The sequence below is a fragment of the Pelophylax lessonae genome (assembly GCF_965119305.1).
Source record: "Pelophylax lessonae genome assembly, chromosome: 9".
Taxonomy (NCBI): Eukaryota; Metazoa; Chordata; class Amphibia; order Anura; family Ranidae; genus Pelophylax; species Pelophylax lessonae.
The window spans coordinates 235,453,101-235,478,443 of NC_138776.1; the positions used below are offsets into that span (position 1 = coordinate 235,453,101).

Sequence of the window (25,343 nt, forward strand, 5' to 3'; positions counted from 1 at the left end):
CGAAAATACGGTACCTTTAACACATTTGCCAAGAAATATTGGGCCCTTCTAAAGAGCTAGCTGAAAATTCAAAGCCTTATCTCCAAGGACTCTTCTGTGTTGCTCAGACCTGCAGTGGTTTGGGAACACATTTATAACCATAGTTACATATACTCATAGTTACATAGTAACTATGTAACTATGAGTATAAATGTGTTCACGAATCACTGCAGGTCTGAGCAACACAGAAGAGTCCTTGAGATGAGGTTTTGAATCTTCAGCTAGCTCTTTAGAAGGGCCCAATATGTCTTGGCAAATTCACTAAGGAGGAATTCAAACTTCCAGCAGTAAGTTGATATTGCATATTGTGTGTTTTACTATACATTTGAAATCCAGGGGCTATGATTTCAGGGTTTTAGAGAAATGGACTAACCTACAATAAGTCATCCCTATTTCCCTTTGTGCCTATAGTCCAGCTAAAGGTCGCTGATCGTTGCCATTACTAGTAAATAAATAAATAAATAACTAAAGATTACAGAAATATATCCCATAGTTTTTACATAGTTACAGTACATAGTTAGTTAGTGAGGCTGAATAAAGACACCAGTCCATCCAGTTCAACCTATGATGAATGTGTGTATAAGTGTTTATGTCAATAGTAGATTGTATACTCCTGTATGATGTGGTCGTTAAGGGGCCCATCCAATAGTTTTTTTTTTTATTATCGATGCTCCCCGCTGACACCTCTGCTTGTGGAAGAGAATTCCACATCCTTACTGCTCTGATGGTAAAGAACCCTTTACGCAGTTTAAGGTTAAACCGCTTCTCTTCTATATTTAATGAATGGCCGCAAGTCCTTTTATATTCCATTTTGCTAAATAGTTTATTCCCTATGCTAGGGTCGCGACTCGCCAGTACAGTATTTGTACATTGATAACATATCCCCTCTCAAGCGTCTCTTCTCCAGAGAGAATATGTTCACTGCTTGTAGTCTTTCTTCATAGCTGAGATCCTCCAGTCCCATTATTAGCTTTGTTGCTTTTCTCTGGACTCTCTCCAGTTCCAGCACATCCTTCCTAAGGACTGGTGCCCAGAACTGGAAGGCATACTCGAGATGCGGCCAGACTAGAGTCTTGTAGAGTGTGTGAATTATTGTTTTATGGGTGGTCTTTACTCTTCTGGGACTCAGTCTGCTGCTGGGGAGAGGGGCTGACTGCCCTGGCCCCCTGGAGCCATAAAGACACATGAGGTGCTAGGCAGAGGCCAATGGCGCTCTGCCCTTTTGCCAGCCCTACAGTAAAAAAAGTTGAAAGTTCAGTAGATGTTATATCCTCCGATGAAAGGAGAATTAAATCTTTGCTTTCTGGAATCTGTGGCTGGGGAGTGAGAACGACTTCCTCTCCTCCCTAGTCCTTGAACTGCCCCTGGGGAGTTGAGCCGGCTGCTCCATCTCCTGTACCTTTATCACTGTCACTCTGCCCCATTGCTGACACTTCAGACAGACTTCCGTACAACTACCATAGGCCGCCTTAGCCAAAGCCTTCTGTTGGGCTGTTGTCTGCTGTCCACAGGCACACATGGGCTACACACCAGCAAAGGGATCTGTTGCTCTTGTCCAACTGACCAGTCTGCTTAACTTAGCTGTCCACTCCTTGGGCGGTTGTTCCCCCAATAACAGCACGCGCACTTCATACTGCAAACAGAACCTTTCTTGAAAGGAGGGGAGAATTTTTCCCTGGTGGTGCTGGTTATGGGCTAGCACCCTCTTCCAGAGTTGCCGGCGGACAGTCACACCATCCCAGCAGGACCCGCACTGACATTGGTCCTCTATGTTGCACTTGCATCTCTCGCAGCCTCCTTCTGAATTACTCTTCAATGGCAGCTGGTATCTATACCTCCCCTTTTCTGCATCTGGACCTCGGATCCCGGTGGATTTGAACCAGTGCAAAGAGCAAGGTCCATAAAGACATGGGTGAGGGAGTTTGGAGTGGAGGAACTAGAGTGGCTTGCACAGAGTCCTGCCCTTAACCTGATAGAACACCTTTGGGATGAATTAGAGCAGAGACTGCAAGCCAAGACGTCTCCTCCAACATCAATGCCTGACTTCACAAATGCGCTTCTGGAAGAATGGTCAAGCATTCCCATCTACACACTTTTAAACCTTGTGGACAGCCTTCCCAGAAAAGTTGAAGCTGTTATAGCTCCAAAGGGTGGGCCAACTCAATATTAAACCCTACAGACTAAGGCTGGCCATACACTATACAATTTTCTTGTTCAACTTTGCTTTAGATTTACCAAAACCATGTGATATAGGGTCAAACCTAAACACTTTCAATTTGTATGTAATCAGACAGGCCCTTGCACTACATAGTTTAAGGTAAATCTAAAGGAAATTGAATAAGAAAATTGTATAGTGTATGGCCAGCTTTAGACTGCCATTAAAGTTCATGTGCGTGTAAAGGCAGGCGTCCCAATACTTTTGACAATATAGTATATTTTTAATTGTCTGGATGCAAACAGCCCTAGTTACAAGAACTTGCTTCTCTCTATGGAGGGATATTGAATCGCCTAGTTGCTGTTTCCGATGCTTTGCATCTAGTTCTGGCTAAGGGAGCCTTCTCAGGACTGCTAACTCTGAGATAGATCTATTGGAGAGAAGATGTAAATGTATGAGAGCAGGAAGAGGAAGGAGCTGCAGTGAGTGAGGGAACAGCAGAACGGAGAGGGGAGGAGAGAAGCTGGCTGCCTATTACCAGACTAACTACGTAAGTATTCATCTGATAGTATGTTGTGTCCAATGTATTTATGCATGTATGTGTGTGTGTGTGTATGTGAGTGCATGTATGTATCTCAGTGTGTGTATAAAGTATATCTGAGTGTGTATATATACAGTATATGTGTGTGCGTGTGTGTATACATGTATCTACGTGTATCTACTGTATGTGTGTATGCATGTATCTAAGTGTATATACTGTATGTGTGTATGCATGTATCTGAGTGTATATACTGTATGTGTGTATGCATGTATCTACGTGTATCTACTGTATGTGTGTATGCATGTATCTACGTGTATATACTGTATGTGTGTATGCATGTATCTAAGTGTATATACTGTATGTGTGTATGCATGTATCTAAGTGTATATACTGTATGTGTGTATGCATGTATCTGAGTGTATATACTGTATGTGTGTATGCATGTATCTGAGTGTATATATCAGAGTGTGTGTGTGTGTATATATATATATATGTGTGTGTGTGTTTGCATATATATAACTGAGCGTATGTATAGAGTATATCTTAGTGTGCATGGGTATATCTCAGTATCTGTATTCATTTCATTGTGTGTGTGTGCATGTGATTAACTGAACATATGAATACTGTATATCTAAGTAAGTATGCATATATCTGAGTGTATATCTCTGCGTATGTATGTATGTATGTTTGTGTGTATGTATACGTATACTCAAATAAAGAAGTACTACTTTTTATCTTCCATTGATGTAAATGTAAAAAAAAAAATATCTCATAATTCATACAATTAATTCCTAATTATTCCCTTATATACATATATCTAAAAAAAAAAGAGGTATATGTACAGTACATAAGAGTCTGAGCTGCCCGAGGCTCTCCTTCCTCATTAGTGCGTGGCCCTATTGGCTACTGCTGCTGTCAATCAAACTTAGAGAGCCAATGAGGGGGGCCGGGTCGCGACTCTGTGTCTGATTGGACAAAGGGAGCTGTAGCTCGGCTCAGGTGCCCCCATAGCAAGCTGCTTGCCCCATAGAACACCTTTGGGAGCGGAGACTGCAAGCCATGCCTTCTCATCCAAAATCAGAATGAGCAGTCCTGAGGAAGCTCCCATAGCCAGAACTAGAAGCAAAGCATTGGAAATAGCGGCCAGGCGATTCTATATCCCTCCACATAGAGAAACATGTCCATTGTAACTAGTGCTGTTTGCATCCAGGCAATTACAAATACACTATATTGTCAATAGTATTGGGACACCTGCCTTTACACGCACATACATACCTATATATGTATATATATATACTGTGTGTGTGTATATATATATATATATATATATATATATATATATATATATATATACATTATATTGTTAAAAGTATTGGGACGCCTGCCTTTACACGCACATAAACTTTAATGGCATTACCAGTCTTAGTCCGTAGGGTTCAATATTGAGTTGGCCCAGCCTTTGCAGCTATAACAGCTTTAACTCTTCTGGGAAGGCTGTCCACAAGGTTTAGGAGTGTTTCTATAGGAACGTTTGACCATTCTTCCAGAAGCGCATTTGTGAGGTCAGGCTCTGATGTTGAAAAAAATGTAAATTGTGCTGCGCAAATTTGTGTATTCTCTATAGATTTCATGCGATTATATAGTGTGTTAAAAATCACTGTTTGTGTATGGTGAGACTCTTAATATTATTATTAGCTGTATGTTGATTATTAATCGTGTTGTAAGGAAGTATGTGACAACCGTGCAAAGGGAATTGTACAATTAAATACACAAACAACAAATATAAATATCCGATTCCTTACAAAATATATGCAGATGTACAGTAGATATCCCAAAAGTGATATTATGTATATATAACTGCCGTGCAACCAATAAAGTTCAATGGTGTCACAATAAATATTTATCCAATCCCATATGCATTTTTTCCAACAAATGTGCGTTCAACAATAAGGTGCTCCTATATATGGAAGTGTGTCCCAATCACCGGTGCCTAGGGATATCCTGGTAGTGAACAGGCTCTATATCACCTCAATATATTGTGCCCCCCCCCCCCCCCCTCAGGTGGGTGCCTCACCTTAATGCCTGCCAATTGATCTCAGGTAACTGAAAAGCTTGTGTGTGATCCAAATGCTTTGAATCCTGGCTTGCTTCTCCTATGGTGGTGCAATGGTCAGTGGCGGCCGGTCTATTTAGGGCGCCGGACGCATGGAGTTCAATGGGAATTTTTTTTTTTGTTGCATCACCTGATTAGAGCCAGAGGCTCTAATAGGGCGATGCAAAGGGTGGACCCGGGCGCAGAGCAGTGCTTCCCGAGCCCACCCATTGTGTGACAATAGCGAATGAAAATTCGCTATTGTCACACCGATCCTCCTCCTGGCCAATCAGGAAACTCGTCGAATACGCGCTTCCTGATTGGCCGCAAGGCAAACTTCATGCCATTGGCCGAGGAGGAGGCGGGAGCGGGAGGACTGGAGGAGACGCGCCGCCGGGACGGAGGAGAAGCCAACGCCAAGAGACTGATCAGAAGCCGCCCGCCACCGCTGCTGCTCCAGGTAAGTAAGGGGGCACGCACACTGATCTCTGCATTGGGGGCACGCACGCTGATCTCTGCATTGAGGGCACGCACGCTGATCTCTGCATTGGGGACACGCACGCTGATCTCTGCATTAGGGGCACACACGCTGATCTCTGCATTGGGGACACGCACGCTGATCTCTGCATTAGGGGCACACACGCTGATCTCTGCATTGGGGGCATGTATGCTGGTCAGTATATTGGGGGCACGCACGCTGATCTCTGCATTGGGGACATGTATGCTGGTCAGTACATTGGGGGCAAGCACACTGATCTCTGCATTGGGGACACGTATGCTGGTCAGTACATTGGGGGCACGCACGCTGATCTCTGCATTGGGGACACGCATGCTGATCTCTGAATTGGGGACACGCACACTGATCTCTGCATTGGGGACATGTATGCTGATCTCTGTATTGGGGACACGCACGCTGATCTCTGCATTGGGGACACGCACGCTGATCTTTGCATTGGGGGCACGCACGCTGATCTCTGCATTGGGGGCATGTATGCTGGTCAGTACATTGGGGGCACGCACGCTGATCTCTGCATTGGGGGAATGGTATGCTGGTCACTGCATTGGGGGCACGCACGCTGATCTCTGCATTGAAGGGGGCATGTACACTGGTCACTACATTGGGGGCACGCACGCTGATCTCTGCATTGGGGGCATGTATGCTGGTCACTACATTGGGGGCATGTATGCTGGTCACTACATTAGGGGCATGTATGCTGGTCACTACATTGGGGGCACGTACACTGATCTCTGCATTGGGGGCATGTATGCTGGTCACTGCATTGGGGGCATGTACACTAATCTCTGTATTGAAGGGGGCATGTACACTGGTCACTGCATTGAAAGGGGGCACGCTGGTCACTGTGCATTGAAAGGGGGCACGCTGGTCACTGTGCATTGAAAGGGGGCACGCTGGTCTCTCTGCATTGAAAGGGGGCACGCTGGTCTCTCTGTATTGAAAGGGGGCACGCTGGTCTCTCTGCATTGAAAGGGGGCACGCTGATCTCTCTGCATTGAAAGGGGGCATGTTGGTCACTGTGCATTGAAAGGGGGCACGCTGGTCTCTCTGCATTGAAAGGGGGCACACTGGTCACTCTGCATTGAAAGGGGGATGCTGATCTCTCTGCATTGAAAGGGGGCACGCTGGTCTCTCTGCATTGAAAGGGGGCATGCTGGTCACTGTGCATTGAAAGGGGGCACGCTGGTCACTGTGCATTGAAAGGGGACACGCTGGTCACTGTGCATTGAAAGGGGGCACGCTGGTCACTGTGCATTGAAAGGGGGCACGCTGGTCTCTCTGCATTGAAAGGGGGCACGCTGGTCTCTCTGTATTGAAAGGGGGCACGCTGGTCTCTCTGCATTGAAAGGGGGCACGCTGGTCTCTCTGCATTGAAAGGGGGCACGCTGGTCTCTCTGCATTGAAAGGGGGCACGCTGGTCTCTCTGCATTGAAAGGGGGCACACTATACCTTAATTTCTGAAGGCCCCTTTCACACTTTTGCGACCTCAAAGTCACGCAATTTTTTACAGCGTTTTTTGCCACAAAGCAATGCCTATTAAATTTTTCTGTTTGCGCCCCAGCAAAAATTTTGAGCACCAGCCGCCACTGGCCATGGTGCTCATAACCCTCCAGGATGGATTTATAAGGTGCTTGTAGTGCACCACACTGTATCAGGTACTGCAAATTATAACCCGGGTGTCCAGACGAGGATCCCCAACTGAGTGTCACTGTCCGCTTAGAATGAGCTCCAATACTGCTCGTAGCCGCACACAGACTCCGGCGTCTGGCTCCTCCCCTACGTGTATCGACACAGGGCTCTACGTGTCCTCATCAGGGTGATAAGTTGAGTTGGGCTGTGCAGCGGCTAATTTAAAAGGTGGATTTGCATTTCTGCTTCATTGAACACCTGGCGCTGATTACTGCATTAATTACCCAAGAGACTTCATTCATTTGCATATACCAATTGATATGGGAGTGTGTGCGGATCGGACAATCAGTAGGAGATCTCTCTCTGTGTATTGTGCCGGGAATTCAATGATACAGCTTCATAACAATTAAATTAAAATATAACGATATAAAACTTTATACTGGGCTGTCCCATCACATTATACGATTGTAACTCAATGTAATGCCCAGAGACTGCATGACAGACCAGTTATATAAAACCATGCTATTCCATATATCCATTTAATAGAGTGACCTTAGGTGCTATAAACAGGCTATCACTACATTGTAATATTGCGGTGTAATATTGTGTCCAAACCTGATATTTAATTTCCTCAGTTTAATCAGTTTTCTCTATAACATGTGTGTATATATATATATTATGTTACCAAAATTTTATAATCCTGGCTGCACTTATACCCATCTACTATTTACATATCTGTTAGGACCGGATATAGTGTGACTATGTATATATTATGCTGCCAGAAGCAGAAATCTCAACCGCATTTTTATTTAAATGTCCACCAAGACCGAGTTTGTCTGCAGTGCGACATCTGCAAAGAGGAAGTGCCATCACGTGAACGTGACAGGCTCCATTCCCCCGTGTACACAGCGAACCATTGTAACCATTATCATACTTTTCTACAGGTACTGTTCCTAACCTTTAACCTTAGGTGTCAGAATCAGACCACCACTCCACTGCAATCATGCATTGCAATGTTGCAGTGCATCACATCCGAACCCGTCATTCACTTTCTCAGCATAGATGGCCGACTCCATGCAATCGATTGGCGGAACCAAATACACATATATCGTGCTGCCAAAACCTAAAATCTTTGCTGCCCTTATACCCATCCCATATTTAACCACTTTAGCACCGGAAGATTTGGCTGCTCAAAGACCAGGCCCTATTTTGTGATTCGGCACTGCGTGAGGTTAACGGACAATTGCGCGGTCGTGTGACACTGTACCCAAATGAAATTGATGTCTTTTTTTCCCCCAAAAACAGAGCTTTCTTTTGGTGGTATTTGATCACCTGTTTGATTTTTTATTTTTTGCGCTATAAACAAAAAAAGAGCGACAATTTTGAAAAAATAACAATATTTTTCAATTTTTTTTATATGAAATTCTCTAAAAAAAAAAATGTAAAAATCAAAATTTTTTAACATTTTAGGCCAATTTGTTTTCTGCGACATATTTTTGGTATTTTGATTGGTTTGCGCAAAAGTTATTGCGTTTACTAGCTACGGGAAAGATTTATGTCATTTTTATTGTTTTTTTTTTAAACTAGTAATGGCGGCGATCTGCGATTTTTTTTTTTTTTTTTATGGGACTGCGACATTGCGGAGGACAGATCGGACCCTTGACTGACATTTTTGACACTTTTGGGGGTACCAGTGACATTACTACAGTAATCAGTGCTATAAATATGCACTGTTACTGTAAAAATGACACTGGCAGGGAAGGGGTTAACTTTATTGGTGATCAAGGGGTTAAGTGTGTCCCTAGGGGCGTGCTTCTAACTGTTAGGGGGTGAAGTAACCACAGAGGCATGCGATCCTATATAGCAGGATTGCATAGCCTCTGTGCCTACTTCAGTGAGAATGACAGACGGCTGTGCTTACATCAGCCGTCTGTCTTTCTCCCTCTCCTGCGGGAGATCGTGAGTGGCCGGCGGACATCGGAGCTGCCGGTCACACGTGCTGGCTCAGCAGGGAACGAGTGGGGGCGGGAGCGCGCCGCCAGCCGCGTGTGCTTGCCCCCTACAGGCTCATGGGCGAGCGATGTAGGTCTACGTCGATTTGCCTGTAAGCGGCTGTAAATAGACGTGAAACCGTCGGCAAGTGGTTAAAAAACCTATTAGGACCGGATATAATACAATAATTACAGAATAGCACGTACCACATAACGAAATTAAGTATATATTTACTGAACCAATATTTATATATATGTTGTGCTATCCAAATTGTGGATATTTGTTGTCCTTACATTTATATGTCTATTAAGACTAAATAAATCTATGATGTAATATATGCAAAGGGGAAATGTTATTATACAAATGTAATAGGGATGCAAAGGGGAAATGTATTATACAAATGTAATAGGGATCGACCAATAATCGGCAAGGCCGATATATATTGAGGACCGATATTGATTTTTGCCGATATATCTGTATCGGCCCCGGAACTGGCCGATATTGACGATATTCCAAATATTGCTCATTTGAGGGTAAAATTATGTCACATAGCATAATTCCGTTATATAAGCAATGAAGTGATGTCATGACATCACTTCCGGGTGCTGGTGCCAGATTTAAAAAAATGACAGCATTCAAAACAGCCAAGCTTGGCGTTTTGAATGCTTTTTAGTGCAGAGGAGGGGTTTGGGGTCTTTTAGACCCCCCCCCCCCCCCAGATCTCTCCACAAGAGTACCTGTCAAGTGATAAAAAAAAAAATGTTTTTTAAATGTACGAAAATATCAGCCAATATTGGCCGATACCGATATGCATTGGCCAAAATACCGGTATCGGTTTCGGCAAAAAAACCGATGTTGGTCGATCACTAAAATGTAATGTATTCCATTGGCCTATATATACAGTAAGTTGTAAAGTTTAACTGTAATAGTGTGCTTTTTCTAGGAAAATTATTCTAAACAGATGGAGTATATTTTGAGCATACATATGGATGCATCAAATGAAAATCATATGACACCCCTGAATTGCTATTACTAGGAACACATTCTAAATGAAAGTATTTAACCACTTTAGCCCCGCTCACATTGAGGCTACTGCGGCAAAGTGCCGCGATCCCGTCCAGCGACGTAGACCTACGTCGCTGGACTCCGCCCCTTGTGGGCGGCGCTCGCGCGCCGCCGGAGGCTCGCTCCCGCTGTGTTCATTCACAGCGGGAGTCGGGCCAGGGGAGGAGCAGCGGCGATTGCCGCTGCTCTGCCCCGATCGTCGGGGATCGAGTCTGGAGATCCGCCCGCTGTGTGTAAACACAGCGGGCGGATCTCCATAGTGACAGGGACTGACAGATCGGAGTGTTCAGCATAGCTGGACATCCGATCTGTCCTTCTGTCACACAGTCACCTCCCCCCCCCCCACACGTCAGTAAGCACCAGGCATACATTAACCCCTCCCTCTCCAATAAAATTAACCCCATCCCTGCCAGTGTCATTTTTACAGTAACAGTGTATATTTATAGCACTGATTACTGCAGTAATGTCACTGGTACCCCCCAAAGTGTCAAAAATGTCAGTCAAGGGTCCCATCTGTCCGCCGCAATGTCGCAGTCCCGCAAAAAAAATCGCAGATCACCGCCATTACGCGTTAAAAAAAAAAACACCAAAAATGACAGAAATCTTTCCCTTAGTTAGTAAACGCAATAACTTTTGCGCAAACCAATCAAAATACGCTTATTGCGATTTTTTTTACTAAACATAGGTAGCATAAAACAAATTGGCCAAAAATTTAAAAAAAATTTGATTTTTACATTTTTTTGGGGGGGAATTTCATATAAAAAATGTGAAAAATATTGTTATTTTTTCAAAATAAACGCTCTTTTTTTGTTTATAGCACAAAAAGTAAAAATCGCACAGGTGATCAAATACCAACAAAAGAAAGCTCTGTTTGTGGTAAAAAAAAGGACGTAAATTTCGTTTGGGTACGGTGTCGCACGACCGCGCAATTATCAGTTAAAGTCGCACAGCGCCGAATCGCAAAAAGTGGCCTGGACGGAAGACAGCAAAATCCTCCGGTGGTAAAGTGGTTAAATAATTGAAGCCTTCCTGATACTATGGGCCCCAACCAGTATGTGGAGAATGTGCATATGAATGAATTTTATCTGTGGACTCAGATACAGGAACAGACTGTGTGAGTCGTATAAACACCTCTAATTAACTGTTGCTTAGAAAGCACCCCAAATCAAAGTCCTTGTTGAGACCTCCTGGCACTAAGGATCCCAGCTGGTGAATCCACCAGGATTCCCTCTTGCTAATCTCAATCAAAGTTTCCTCCTCTCCAATGCTTTTTGGGTGCTTCGATGCCCCAAAATTGGATGCCTCTGCAGTTTTGGTGATGTTTTTCCTTAAAGTATTTATATAGATAGTGTTTATCCGTTCCTTTTTTGATGTTATAGATATGCTTCCTCATTCTTTCACCCATCTCTCTCTTTGTTCGTCCGATGTAGAAGAGGTTGCATGCGCATTTTATAGCGTATACCACTCCTTTTGTTTTACATGTTATAAAGTCCTTGATTTGATATTACTTTAGATTTTTAGGATTAATAAAGCTTTTTTCCGTTTTTTTTATATTTTGAGGGACTCTTATGCAACTATAGCAATGCCCACATCCTCTGATGAAATTCTCTTTGGTGGTTCTATTACATTTTTGATTAATTTCTCTCTGATGTTGGGAGCTCTTCTATACACGAATTTTGGTTTATCTGGCATGTGTTGTCCTATGATCTTGTCTTGTTTTTAGGACTTGCCACTATTGCCGAATTATCTGTTCCACTGCTTTATGTTGTATGCTATAATCGAGTATAACTACCCCATCTGATGATATACTATTGGGGTTCTTGTTTTTATCTTGCATAAGGAGTTTTCTTTCCATATGCATTACCTCATTTCTTTCCTTATCTAAATGTTCCTCCAGGTATCCCTTTTCTGTGAACATCTTTGTTAGCCACTTACTGCAAAGTGATGTAGGGCTACGTCGGCAAACTTTGCGGTGTTATACCGGGATGATGCCTCTAGCTAGAGGCACCATTCCGGTACCGTGGTTTACAGCCGATGGTCGGCTTTCCGTTGGTAATGGCCGATGTGGCTCGGGAGCCGCTCGATCGTTACCCGGGTGAGCGGGAGGGGACGTCTCCCCCCCTCCCGCTGCCTTCCGCGACTTTGCCCACCGGGACCCCCGAGCACCCAGCCGTCGCGTCCGCCGGCTGGATGGAGTCCCGATCAAAGCCGGAAACTGCTTCAAACGGGTCTCCGATTACGTAACCCGGAGGCGGCGTCCATGACGTCACTTCCAGGTTACTCTGCTGCAAAAGGCGGCAGATTTAAAAAACGGCTGTATGCAAAAATGCCGTTTTCGGCGTTTTGCATACATGAAAGTGTAGTGGAGGGGTCTAGGGTCTTTTAGACCCTCGATCCCTCCATAAAGAGTACCTGTCACTGCATATTGGTGTCACAAGGGATGTTTACATTGCTTGTGACAGCAATAAAAGTGATCAGATTTTTTTTTTTTTTTTAAAGTTAAAAAGAAAAATAAAATAAATAGGAAAAAAAAATTTTAGCCGCCCCCGTAACCGTTAGCTCGCGCACAAAAAAAAACTTATACGGAAGTCGAGCCGCGAATTAAATCACTGTTCAAACCACACATGTGAGGTATCCCCGCGATCGCCAGAGCGTGAGCAATAATTTTAAGAAAAGAGCTAAACTCTAACTCAAAACTGGTAACCGTTAAAAAAATTTAAACCGTCGCCTATTGAGATTTCTATTGACCGTAGTTTGTCGCCATTCCCGCGGGTGTGCTCAATTTTAAACCGTAACATGTTGGGTATCTATTTACTCGGCGTGACATCATCTTTCACAATATACAAAAAAAAAATGGGCTAACTTTACTGTTAGTATTTTTTAAATGCAGTGAAATGTGTTTTTTCGTAATTTTTTTTTAAAAAATGGCGTTTTAACCACCTCAATACTGGGCACTTAAACCCCCTTCCTTCCCAGACCAATTTTCAGCTTTTAGCGCTGTTGCATTTTGAATGACAATTGCGCGGTCATGCAACACTGTACCTAAACCAAATTTATGTCACACAAATAGAGCTTTCTTTTGGTGGTATTTGATCACCGCCAGGTTTTTTCTTTTTTGGTGCACAAATAAAAAAAGACCGAAAAGTTTGAAAAAAAAAAAGTTTTTTTGTTTAGGTTATAAAATTTTGTAAATAGATATGTTTTTTCCTGCACTGATCAGCACTGATGACGCCGCACTGACAGGCACTGATGGGGTGGCACTGATGGGGTGGCACTGATGGGGTGGCACTGATATGCAGCACTGATGGGAACTGATAGATAGCACTGATATGCAGCACTGATGGGCACTGATATGTGGCACTGATAGATAGCACTGATATGCAGCATTGGTGGGCACTGATAAGCAGCGCTGATGGGCACTGATAGGCAGCACTGATGGGCACTGATGGGCGGCACTGATGGGCACTGATAGGCGGCACTGATGGGCACTGATGGGTGGCACTGATGGGCACTGATAGGCGGCACTGATGGGCACTGATGGGCGGCACTGATCGGCACTGATGGGGAGCACTGATGGGCACTGATAGGCAGCACTGGTGGGCAATAATGGGCACTGGTGGGCGGCACTGATAGATGGCAATAACGGGCACTGGTGGGCAGCACTGATAGATGGCATTGGTGGGCAGCACTGATAGGGGGGCACCACTGGCAGGCTCTCTGAGCCCTGTTTGCCATCCCTGGTGGCCATGTTGGGCATCCCTGGTGGTCATGTGTGGGCATCCCTGGTGGCTCTAGTGGCATCCCCTCCCCCCAGGGCTGCACTGGTAATCAATCATCTGATTACCAGCACAGACCCCCGCTGTGATCAGTGAGTAATTAGAAATACTCACTGATCACCCCGGCTGCAGTATCGATCCTCTGATCTTCTCCTCACTGACAGGATCTGTCAGGAGGAGAAGAGATCGAAGCCGTTACAACGGCTGTATTGACATTACATGACGGCTGTGATTGGTCACAGCCGTCATGTGATCAGGAGGGCCAATCACAGGGCCCTCCTGCCTAGTCTTGTTGCTCTGTGTCCTAGGGACACAGGCACATCGAGATCGCGCCGCTGCGCGTGCCCGCGGCGGCGCGATCTCTCTCCTTCTGAAGGACGTTCCGGAACGTCCATTCAGAAGGACGAGACTCCCACCCGGCCGTATATGTACTATGGCCCGGGTGGGAGGTGGTTAAAGACCGCTGCGCAAATACCGTGTGACAAAAAATATTGCAATGACCGATATTTTATTCTCCAGAGTCTTTGCTGAAAATATATATATATAATGTTTGGGGTTTCTAAGTAGTTTTCTAGGGAAAAAAAATTATTTTAAGTGTCCGAAATAGGGCTGGGGCTTAAGTGGTTAGTTTGTTTGATTGTAGCTTGTATTCCTCTATCTTTATACAATTTCTCCTGATTCTAACATACTGGCCCTTTGGTATGTTGTAAATCCAGGGCTTATAGTGACAACTATCCATTGGTATGTAAGAGTTGCGATCAGTATTTTTGAAATGTGTTTTAGTTGTTAATCTTACATTTTCCATCTCTATTTCCAAATCCAGGAAAGTAACAATACTAGTTGGACTGGTGAGTCTGATGTTCTTGTCATTATTGTTTAGTTGGTTTATGAGATTATCCATTTCCTGTTCCGTACTGTTTGCTATGATGATAATGTCATCTATAAATCTTTTGTAAAGTTGGATTGAGGGCTGTTTAAAAAATGCTTGTTGCTCTTCTTCCCACTGGAAGGACACGCAGAGCCCTGTGTCGAAACACGTGGGGGGGGGGCCATACACCAGAGTTTGTGTGCAGCTACGAGCAGTATTGGAGCTCATTAAGTGGACAGTGACACTCAGTTCAGGATCCTTGCCTGGTCACACGGGTTATAATTTGCAGTACCTGATACAGTGTGGTTCACATAAAGCACCTTATAAATCCATTCTGGAGGGTATGAGCTCCATGGCACCACCATAGGAGAAGCAAGCCAGGATTCAAAGCATTTGGATCACACACAAGCTTTCCAATTACCAAGCTCAATTGGCAGGCATTAAGGTCAGGCACCCACCTGAGGGGGGAGCACAATATATTGAGGTGATATCGAGCCTGTTCACTACCAGGATATCCCTAGGCACTGGTGATTGGGACACACTTCCATATATAGGAGCACCTTATTGTTGAACGCACATTTGTTGGAAAAAACGCATATGGGATTGGACAATAATTTATTGTGACACCATTGAACTTTATTTGTTGCACGGCAGTTATATATACATAATATCACTTTTGGGATACCTACATCTACATATAATTTGTAAGGAATCAGATTTTTATAATTTTTGCTTGTGTGTTTAATTGTACAATTCCCTTTGCACAGTTGTCACAAACCGTATATATTTGAGTATAAGCCGACCCGAATATAAGCCGAGGCACCTAATTTTACCACAAAAAAGTAGGAAAACTTATTGACTCGAGCATAAGCCTAGGGTGGTAAATGCAGCAGCTACTGGACCCAACTGGACCACCATGAGATACAAAACATGGGCTGCGGGCATGGTGCAGGGGCTGCGGGCATGGTGAAGGAGATGCAGGGCTGTGGGCATGGTACAGGAGATGGCACAGGCATGGTACAGGAGATGGCACAGGCATGGCACAGGAGATGGTTCGGGCATGTCACAGGTGATGGTACGGCACAGGTGATGGTACAAGCATGGCACAGGTGATGGTACAGAAGATGGTACAGGCATGGCACAAGAGATGGTACAGGCATGGCACAGGTGATGGTACAGGAGATGGTACACAGGCATGGCACAGGTGATGGTACACAGGCATGGCACAGATTGTACAGGAGATGGTACACAGGCATGGCACAGATTGTACAGGAGTTGGTACACAGGCATGGCACAGATTGTACAGGAGATGTGCACAGGTGATGGTACACAGGTATGGCACAGATTGTATAGGAGATGCAGTGCTGCGGGCATGGTACAGGACAATGTCCTGTACCATGCCCACAGCACTGCATGAGGAAATGCAGGGGCTGCGGAGGAGTCTCACTTACCTGTCGGTGAGGCACCTTACATTTAAAAATGGCGCAGCCCGGCGCCAACACGTCACTGCGCATGTGCCGCCGATGCTCGGGAAAGCCCGTACACGTTCGACTATTCCCGGGCAGGCGGGGCAGGCGGCGCATGCGCGGTGGCGTGTTGGCGTGGGGCGGCGCCATTTTTAAAAGGTAAGTCAGACAGTGACTCGAGTATAAGCCGAGTGGGGCTTTTTAAGCATAAAAAAACATGCTGAAAAAGTCGGCTTATACTCGAGTATATACGGTACTTCCTTACAACATGATTAAAAATCGACATAGAGCTAATAATAATATTAAGGGTCTCACCATACACAAACAGTGATTTTTAACACACTATATAAACGCATGAAATCTATATAGAATACAAAGATTTGCACAGCACAATTTACATTTTTTTATACTTATATTTCACCCAAGGCAAGGGAGTGAACAGTGCTAGCAGCATTTCTAATCAACACCATAGATTGCTCACAGTCCATATCAATTTTATTGGCACTGATGTTGGACTGGAAGGCTTGGCTTGCAGTCTCCACTCTAATTCATCCCAAAGGGGTTCTGTCGGGTTGAGGTCAGGAGTCAGGACTCTGTGCAGGCCAGTCAAGTTCCCCCACCCCAGACTCACTCATCCATGTCTTTATGGACCTTGCTTTGTGCACAGTCATGTTGGAACCGGAATGAGCCATCCCAAACTGTTCCCACAAAGTTGGGAGCATGAAATTGTCCAAAATTTCTTGGTATGCTGACACCTTAAGAGTTCCCTTCACCGAAACTAAGGGGCCAAGCCCAACCCCTGAAAAATGCCCACACCAAGATCCCCCCCTCCACCAAATGATTTGGACCTCATGTCTTAACCTCAACCCGATAGAACACCTTTGGGATGAATTAGAGCGAAGACTGCGAGCCAGGCTTTCTAGTCCACATCAGTGTCTGACCTCACAAATGCGCTACTGGAAGAATGGTCAAAAATTCCTATAGACGCACTGCTAAACCTTGTGGACAGACTTCCCAGAAGAGTTGAAGCTGTTAAAGCTGCAAAGTATGGGCCAACTCATTATTGAACCCTATGGACTAAGACTAGGATGCCATTAAAGTTCATGTGCATGTAAATGCAGGCATTCCAAAACTTTTGGTAATATAGTGTATGTTTGTGAAGGATGGTGGCTTATACTGTACATGGGCTTTATAGTGATTAAAGTTGGTGTTTTTCTATGGCAATTACTCTCTTTATTGAGCCTATTGGTAGGTGGAACCTTTGTTTTTTTGCCACTACATATTTTTTAGTTTCATGTCTTATCACAAATTACAAATACTGTACTGGCGACCCTAGCATAAGGAACAAACTATTCAGAGAAAGGAGATACAATAAGACACGTGGCCACTCACTAAAACTTGAGGAAAGGCGGTTTAACCTTAAAGTGCGTAAGGGGTTCTTCACTGTAAGAGCGGTAAGGATGTGGAATTCTCTTCCGCAAGCAGTCGTATCAGCGGGGAGCATTGATAGTTTCAAAAAACTATTGGATGGACACCTTAAAGACCACAACATACAGGGGTATATAATGTACGGTTAAAAGCAAACACACACACACATCATAGGTTGAACTGGATGGACTGATGTCTTTTTTCAGCCTCACTAACTATGTAACTATGTAACTATGTAAATCATAGTTATGATTAAACCCGTGTAGGCTGAAACGTGTCAATGCACTGTATCTGTGACTTGTACACTGTGGTTTTCCTAATAAATGCAGGATTTTAAAGCAGTATCGGTTATGTAGATCACTTTCATGGACAACTATCTTCAGCTAAGGGAGAGTGAATGCAGAGGTGTTTGAACACGAATGAACAAGGCCAAAACCTGTCTATTCAGCATGCTTAAGGTCAAGTTCTGGTCTAGTCCTGAAAGTAGAAAAGCCAGAATGCAAAGCACAGAGTAATCTTAGGGATTGAAATATCTGTGCAATGGGCTTTGAGACAGCAGGCCTGGCCTGTGGGGAAGAGGCCAGAATTTGTCTCTTCTATGTTCTGAACTCCTGTGCAAGAAAGGTCTTGAACATCTGTCCTTTGAGGGAGAATGCCCATTTGGCCCCTCCTTGGATAAGCACATCAAGGAGATCACATGAGGTAAAAGTACTCTCCTCTCCCAGAAAAAGAAGCTTCATGGTTCCATGGGCAGACTTTCTACTCCTGAGGTTTGAAAAAGTTCCTTTTTGTCCCTCTCAGGTCTCCAGCTCCAAACTAAGTCTGCAACAATCTTTACAGGAACTACAACACACTATTTTGCCTGGCAGACATTGTTCTCCAAACCTGCCAAATCTGGCTCCAAGCCCTCTTTTTTTAGAAAGGTTTGTTGGAAAGGGGGACGTCTGTTGGCCTTTTCAGTAGTCTGGTTCCAGGAAATCTCAGATGTTATGGTCAAGAGTGTTTTTTCTAGGGGCTACAAAATGGAGTTTTGGACTCTGCCTCCTCCTTGCTTCATGCTCTTAAATTTACCTCTCTCCACAAAAACAGGTGACTCTCTTGCTACTATTCAGCAGTCATTGAATTTGTTCTGAACAAGGAACACTTTAAGGGGTTAGACTCAGACTTGTTCACAATTCCTAGGCCAAACGGAGGAGTTTGGCTAATTCTGGATCTCAACACTCTCAATGCCTGTATGAGAGCCTTGGTCCTGATGGTAGGTGGCACTTTGAGGCAGTGCCAGATGCCTAGTTTTACTGCAGACAATTGCAGCTCAACATTCTGGCAGCATGGGAACACTTGGTCCTTGAATGGTCTATGTACCTGACCTGCAAGGCCAGACTCTTCCTAGCATGGTAGATTTTGAAACTCATGCTGGAGTCATAGAAAACCTTTACCCAAAAAGTGATGGAAAGTTTTCATGACGGATGCCAACCTGTCAGGTTGGGGAGGAGTCCAAGATGATGGACTTGGTCATTGGAGGAAGCCTATCTTCTCATTAAAATCCTGTAACTCTGGTGATTCAATTGTTCCTTCATTGCTGACCCCTCAGTTGTGGGGTAACCTAGAAAGAATGTAGTCAGACGATGCCACAGCTGAAATCAACCACCAGGAGGATCAAGAACTTGTGCCTCTCTTAGGGAAGCAGACTTAATCTTGATCTGCTATCCATATTTTGGGTGTGGAAAACTGATAGGCAGACAGACATTCTTAGCCTCTGGTTCCAGGGGAATGTGCACAATATTTGAAGGCATCCCAAACCCATTTTTGTAGGTTAATCCAGATGTGATCTATAACAAACGACAGTTTTTTTTCCCAGGTCCAGTGTTCCTCGAGCCTTTACAATGGACGCACTGGTGACTTAGTTTTGCATAACCTCTGCCTTTCCACCTTTCCAGGTTCTCCCTCATATGTTCTGCAGGATTAAGATGGTGCACATTCTTGTGATTCTCATCACACAGAACTGGACCAGAAAGACATGGTACTTGGGACTCTTGGCAGACTTTTGGCAGATTCTCCATAGAATCTCCATGGGTTCTAGATCGTCCAAGCCTTTTGTCCACCATCCTGGTTATCAGTCACTGGCTTTATCAGCTTGGCTGTTGAAGCCCAGATCTGAAAGGACAGAGGTCTATTAAATTTGGTCATCCATACCCTCTTGAAGGCTAGGAAGTCAACTTCCTGCAAAGTCTATTATTGCACCTGGAAAGCCTTTTTTGTGTGCTGCGAGACCAGGACATTTAATTCTAGGAAATACTCATTCCTCCAGTCTGGTCTAGACAAGCATCTGGCCTTGAATACCATCAAAGGGCAAATCTTAGCCTTGACCCTGGCGCTTCGGTTTTAGACACTATTGACTTCTCGTTCCTTAGTTAAGCCATTTTTGCAGGGTGTCACACACATCTCTTCTACTGAATGTTCCTTGATAGGAATGACTTAACCTGGTTCTTTTGACCTTTCAGGGGCTGATGTGATAATGATGTGATGGGCCTTTTTGAGATAATCCCTTATCTGTACTTACTCGCAAGGTCGCATTGGGGTTTCCTCCTTCTGCCTCAACCAGAACATGATTTACCTCTCCTTATGTCCTGCTCTGAAACATTCCAAGTAAAATTCTCTCCACTGTCAGATTCCCTCTTTGTACTTTCCAAGAATTCCTGCAGAAGACTCCCTGCTTCTCTCTCAAGCACTGCTAGGTTAATTGGACAAGTCATTACTCTACTAAACCCATTAGTGCTTTGTGGGCTTTTTAGCATCAGGCATATGTTTTTCAGATTTGAAAAGCTGCAACTGAACTTCTGTTCACACATTTAGGTTTTACCAGGTGGATGTCCAGGCCTACTCTGATGTCAGGTTTGGTTGTAAGTGGCTCCAAGTTGCTCCTTGAGTCTGTGGAGCCTTGCATGACCTGTTTGTTACCTGGGCCATTTGGCATTTCTTTATTGTGTTGCTCAGCCCTTAGTTGGACTGCTTTTGGACGTCTCATGGTAAAAGACTAAAGCTCTTGTGTCCTGCACTGTACAAGTAGGTTTTGATTTACTAAAGGCAAAAATACTATGTACTCTGAAAAGTTCAGTTGCACTCTTCAAGGACAGTTGCTCCAGAGCTTATTAAATGAGGTAAGGCTTCACTCTGCAAAGAACACCCAATCACGTGCATGAGCTTCTGCTCATTTGCTAAACTCTGGAGCAACTGCTCTAGCAAAGTACAACTGCACTTTCCAAAGTGCACAGTCTATGTGTCTTTAGTAAATCAACCCCATAAGATCTTTGTTGCATTTTCATAAGTGCCTCCAATAATACCAACTGAACTATATGTAAATAGAGAAAGGCCAAACACCCGCCGGTTCGGTTCGCACCAGACCTGTCGAGCATCGCAAAAGTTCAGACCCAAACTGCAAGCCCTATTAAAGTCTATGAGACCTGAACTTGACAAGTCAAAAGTGCCCATTTTGAAGGCTTATATGCAAGGTATTGGCCATTAAAAGGTTATTGGAGCCCAGGTACTGCCCTGGTGGGGGACATGTATCAATCCAAAAATGTTGTTTTTTAAAAGATTGTTTTTAAAAGTAGAATTGATTTTATTGATGCCTAAAGTGAAAAAATAAAAATGAAAAATGCCTTTAAATATACTCTAATGCCTGGGGGGTCCCCTTAGTGTGCCTTCTAAAATGGCCCATCTGTACCGTGTATAAAACCTGTTACAGAAAAACTAACATTTATAAAGAAAAAAGAGACATTTAAATTTTCCCTGCAAGCTTTATTTAGTAAACAATGGCTTGGAAGCCAGTCTGTATGATAAGGACACATTTTAGTGTACTCGGAACACGATTAGAGATTTTTTTGATAAATTCTGGTGTCTCTTTGGCAGACTTTGGATGAAAATAGCAAAGTATTGCACCACAGTGAGCAAGCCTTATGTGAAGAAGCCAAATTATAATACACTTAGGCCAAGATTAACATATTTTTTTTTTATAAAGTCTGGTGTCTCTTTCGCAAACTTTGTATAAAAGTAACAGGTGCGTAAAATTGGTCTTTGGGTGTTGGTGCTACCCTCACACAGTAACCAAATAGAGGTACTCTTGATGAAAGCAAGAATTAGCCTTGCTGTAAAAAATTAAAATGTAATTCCTCCGTCACACAGTTGCAAAAAAATTGGTCTTTGGTGTTGGTGGTGCCTTCACCCCGTAACCTTCTAGAGGTACTGTTGATGAAAGCAAGAATTGGCCTTGCTGTAAAAAATTGAAATTTGTTGCCCCTGTCACACAGTTGTGGAACATTTGGTCTTTGGTTTTTGGTGGTGCCTTCACCCTGTAACCTTCTAGAGGTATTCTTGATGAAAGTAAGAAATAGTCTTGCTGTAAAAAATTGCAATTTGACGCCCCTGTGACACAGTTGCATAAAAAACTGGTCTTTGGGTGTTGGTGGTGCCTTCACCCTGTAACCTTCTAGAGGTACACTTGATGAAAGCAAGAATTGGCCTTGATGATTGCTGAAAAATAAAATTGAAATTCCATGCACCTGTCATACAGGTGCGGAAAAATTGGTCCTTGGGTGTTAATTGTGCCCATGAAACCTATACCAAAAAAATACTTTAGGATAAAATCAACACCCGCAATGCTAGGCAGCCTAGACAGTCTTTCAGAGATTTGAGATCCTAATACCACTTCAGCGACATCGGCATTAGGGGCTTGATAGCTGCTGCTAATCCAGGACTGACTCATTTCGACAAATGTCAGCTGGTCAACAGAATCTGTGGACAGACGCCCATTCAGAAAGCACGCTGGATGTGGGGAAGTCAAGCAGCTCAATTGCATACTGGGCAAGTTCTAGCAAGTGGTCTATTCTCATGACCCAGTGGATCATCTACTGGAAAGCTCTCCATGTCTGTTTTCGCCCCTAGATTATCACAATCAGGGGGTCAGGCTCGGAGACCAGTTGCTATAGCAGTGGAAGCTCACACATAAACCAGCAGGATAGAAACACAGGCAGGTCACCCTGGCAGATGACGCAGGCTCACCTGAGGTTCGGAATCAAAGTACTAACCGGTGTTCACCAGAGCTCCTGATGGTGTACATGGGTTTTGCTGCGAGTTATCACCAGGTCGCAGTCCTCAGGATTGCCCCACCAGGAGGTGAGCAAGCCAGGGTCCAGTAGCAGATATTGAAGATAGGGATCAAGCAGAAGCATAGTCGAGGAACAAGCCAAAGGTCAGTAATGCATAGTTGCAGTGCTGCACAGTGCATTCCGCCAAGCTCCCTGTAAATTTGGGTGCTTGTCATACGAGCGAACAGGTGATGTTTGGGCCAAACTTTTGCTCAGTCCAAATCGTTCGCCCAACACTACATGTAAAATATTTCAATATGTGAACTTTCAGAATGCTATGTAGGAAAGGACAACACATTTTAAAGGACATCCAACACTAGACTGAATGTTAGCTGATGTTCTAAACAGCAAATACTGTTGCAATACCTGCAGAAAAAAAAGTCTCTATACCAACTTTCTAAGCAGGGGGGCCAGTTTGTTGTCTTTAAGACTTTAGGGGGGCTGGACTGTCCCAAGCAGGAGTGGAAATGTTTGCAGTGGGAGTAAACATCACCACATTTGGTATTAGGAAAATAAATAGTACCCCATCGTTGGTATCATTAGGAGCAATAGCGCCCCATCGCTGGTATCATTGGGAGGAATAGCGCTCCATTGTTGGTGTCAGTGTGACAAATTTTGCCCATGATTGGTGAAAATACTGTCTCATATCAGTAGGAGGAATAATGAGTGCCCCAAGGGCTGAAAAGAAGTTTGGAGACCACTGCTCAATACTCACCTTACTATAAGCATGTGTCCTAGAAAGTTCAGTGCTTTTCCCAAGCTGCTGCAAGTATTCCACCTCCTGGGTGAGTTGAATATCTGTTTCCCTCGTCGCACACAGTGATTCCTCTCGCTGGCTCAAATATGCAGTGGCTGGGGAGAATCATCACGGAGGAATTTAACCACATCCCGCCCTATAGCAGATTGATGGCGGGAAAGTGGTTGTATTATCCTGACCGGACGTCATATGACGTTGGCAGGATAATGCGCTCTGCGCGCCCCCCGGGGGCGCGTAGAGTGGCGATCGGTGATGCGGCGTGTCAGTCTGACTCACCGCATCTCCGATCTCGGTAAAGAGCCTACTGATGTAGGCTCTTTACCACGTGACCAGCCGTGTTCAATCACGGCTGGTCACATAGTAAACAGGAAGAGCCGTCAATCGGCTTTCCTCAGTACGTGCCTGACAGGCACGAGTAAAGGAGCGCCGATCGTCGGCTCCCCTGACGGGGGGGGGGGGGGGTCGGCACTGGTAATCAGATCATTGATTACTAGTGCAGACCCTCGGGGGGGGGTGCCACTAGAACCACCAGGGATGCCCACCAATGACCCCAGGGATGCCCACCCATGACCCCAGGGATGCCCACTATGGCCACCAGGGATGGCAATCAGGGCTCAGGGAGCCCCCCAGTGCCCTCCACATCAGTGCTGCCCACCAGTGCCCTCCCCATCAGTGCTGCCCACCAGTGCCCATCATTGCCATCTATCAGTGCCGCCCACCAGTGCCCATTATTGCCCACCAGTGCCGCCTATCAGTGCCCATTAGTGCCCATCAGTGTCACCTATCAGTGCCCATCAATGCCGCCTATCAGTGCCCAGCAGTGCCGCCTATCAGTGCCCACCAATGATGCATATCAGTGCTACCTATCAGTGCCACATATCAGTGCCCATCAGTGCCCATCAGTTCCGCCTATCAGTGCCGCATATCAGTGCCACCCCATCAGTGCCACCCCATCAGTGCCTGTCAGTGCAGGCTCATCAGTGCAGGAAAAAACATATTTATTTACAAAATTGTATAACATAAACAAAAAAACTTTTTTTTTTTTTTCAAACTTTTTGGTCTTTTTTTATTTGTTTAGCAAAAAAGAAAAAACCTTGTGGTGATCAAATACCACCAAAAGAAAGCTCTATTTGGGGGGGGGGGAAATGACATAAATTTGGTTTCGGTACAGTGTTGCATGACCGCGCAATTGTCATTCAAAATGCAACAGCGCTAAAAGCTGAAAATTGGCCTGGGCAGGAAGGGGGTGAAAGTGCCCTGTATTGAAGTGGTTAAGATATGAGCTGCCTGACAGAAAGTTAAGTACAGAGTCTTTTTTTTCTGCAAGTTTTGTTATTGGCTTTTTTGACCCTTAAGTTCCTTTTTTAATTGGGACTGCTGCATGAGGAAGAAATATAAAATGTTTTTTCATTATTTTAAAGCTGAATGGGAAAGGAAAAATGCTCACTCCACACTGCAAGAGGTTCATTTTCATTTAGGTTTAGCGGGTTGCAAAAAGCATTTTTACTTACTTGATCTTCTCTTCCCTCTTGCTCCCTCCAAGACTGGTCCCGCAGACTTTTCTTCCATTGCTCTGGCAGATATCGGTCCTCTGACATCCTCAAGTCCAATGCAGAGCTCAAAGTCTTGCAATGGACATGAGGTCACTGGGGGGACAGCCCACTAGCCAGGCCGTAGGGGAGTAGAGGAGAACTGCCAGGGGACAGGGAAATCAGGTAAGTAAAGGTGCTTTTTGTGGCCTCCGAAACCTAACTAGGCATTAAACCTTGCAGTACAGTTGTAGCTCCAATGCAAGGAAGGGTTTTTCCTTTCCCTAGAGATGGGCTTTAATAATAATATTTTTGCAATATTAATATTTTTTATGTTTCCGTTCT

General features: G+C 44.5%; 1 protein-coding gene across 1 annotated transcript in view; it reads left to right on the forward strand.

The window, feature by feature from the left end:
* The first annotated feature begins 2,608 nt into the window (after positions 1–2,608).
* Positions 2,609–25,343, forward strand: part of LOC309563757 (uncharacterized protein) — a 78,460-nt gene continuing 55,725 nt past the window's right edge. The window contains exon 1 of the mRNA XM_082268355.1: positions 2,609–2,744. The gene's annotated coding sequence lies outside the window, so the exon portion shown is untranslated. The remainder of the gene's footprint in view (positions 2,745–25,343) is intronic.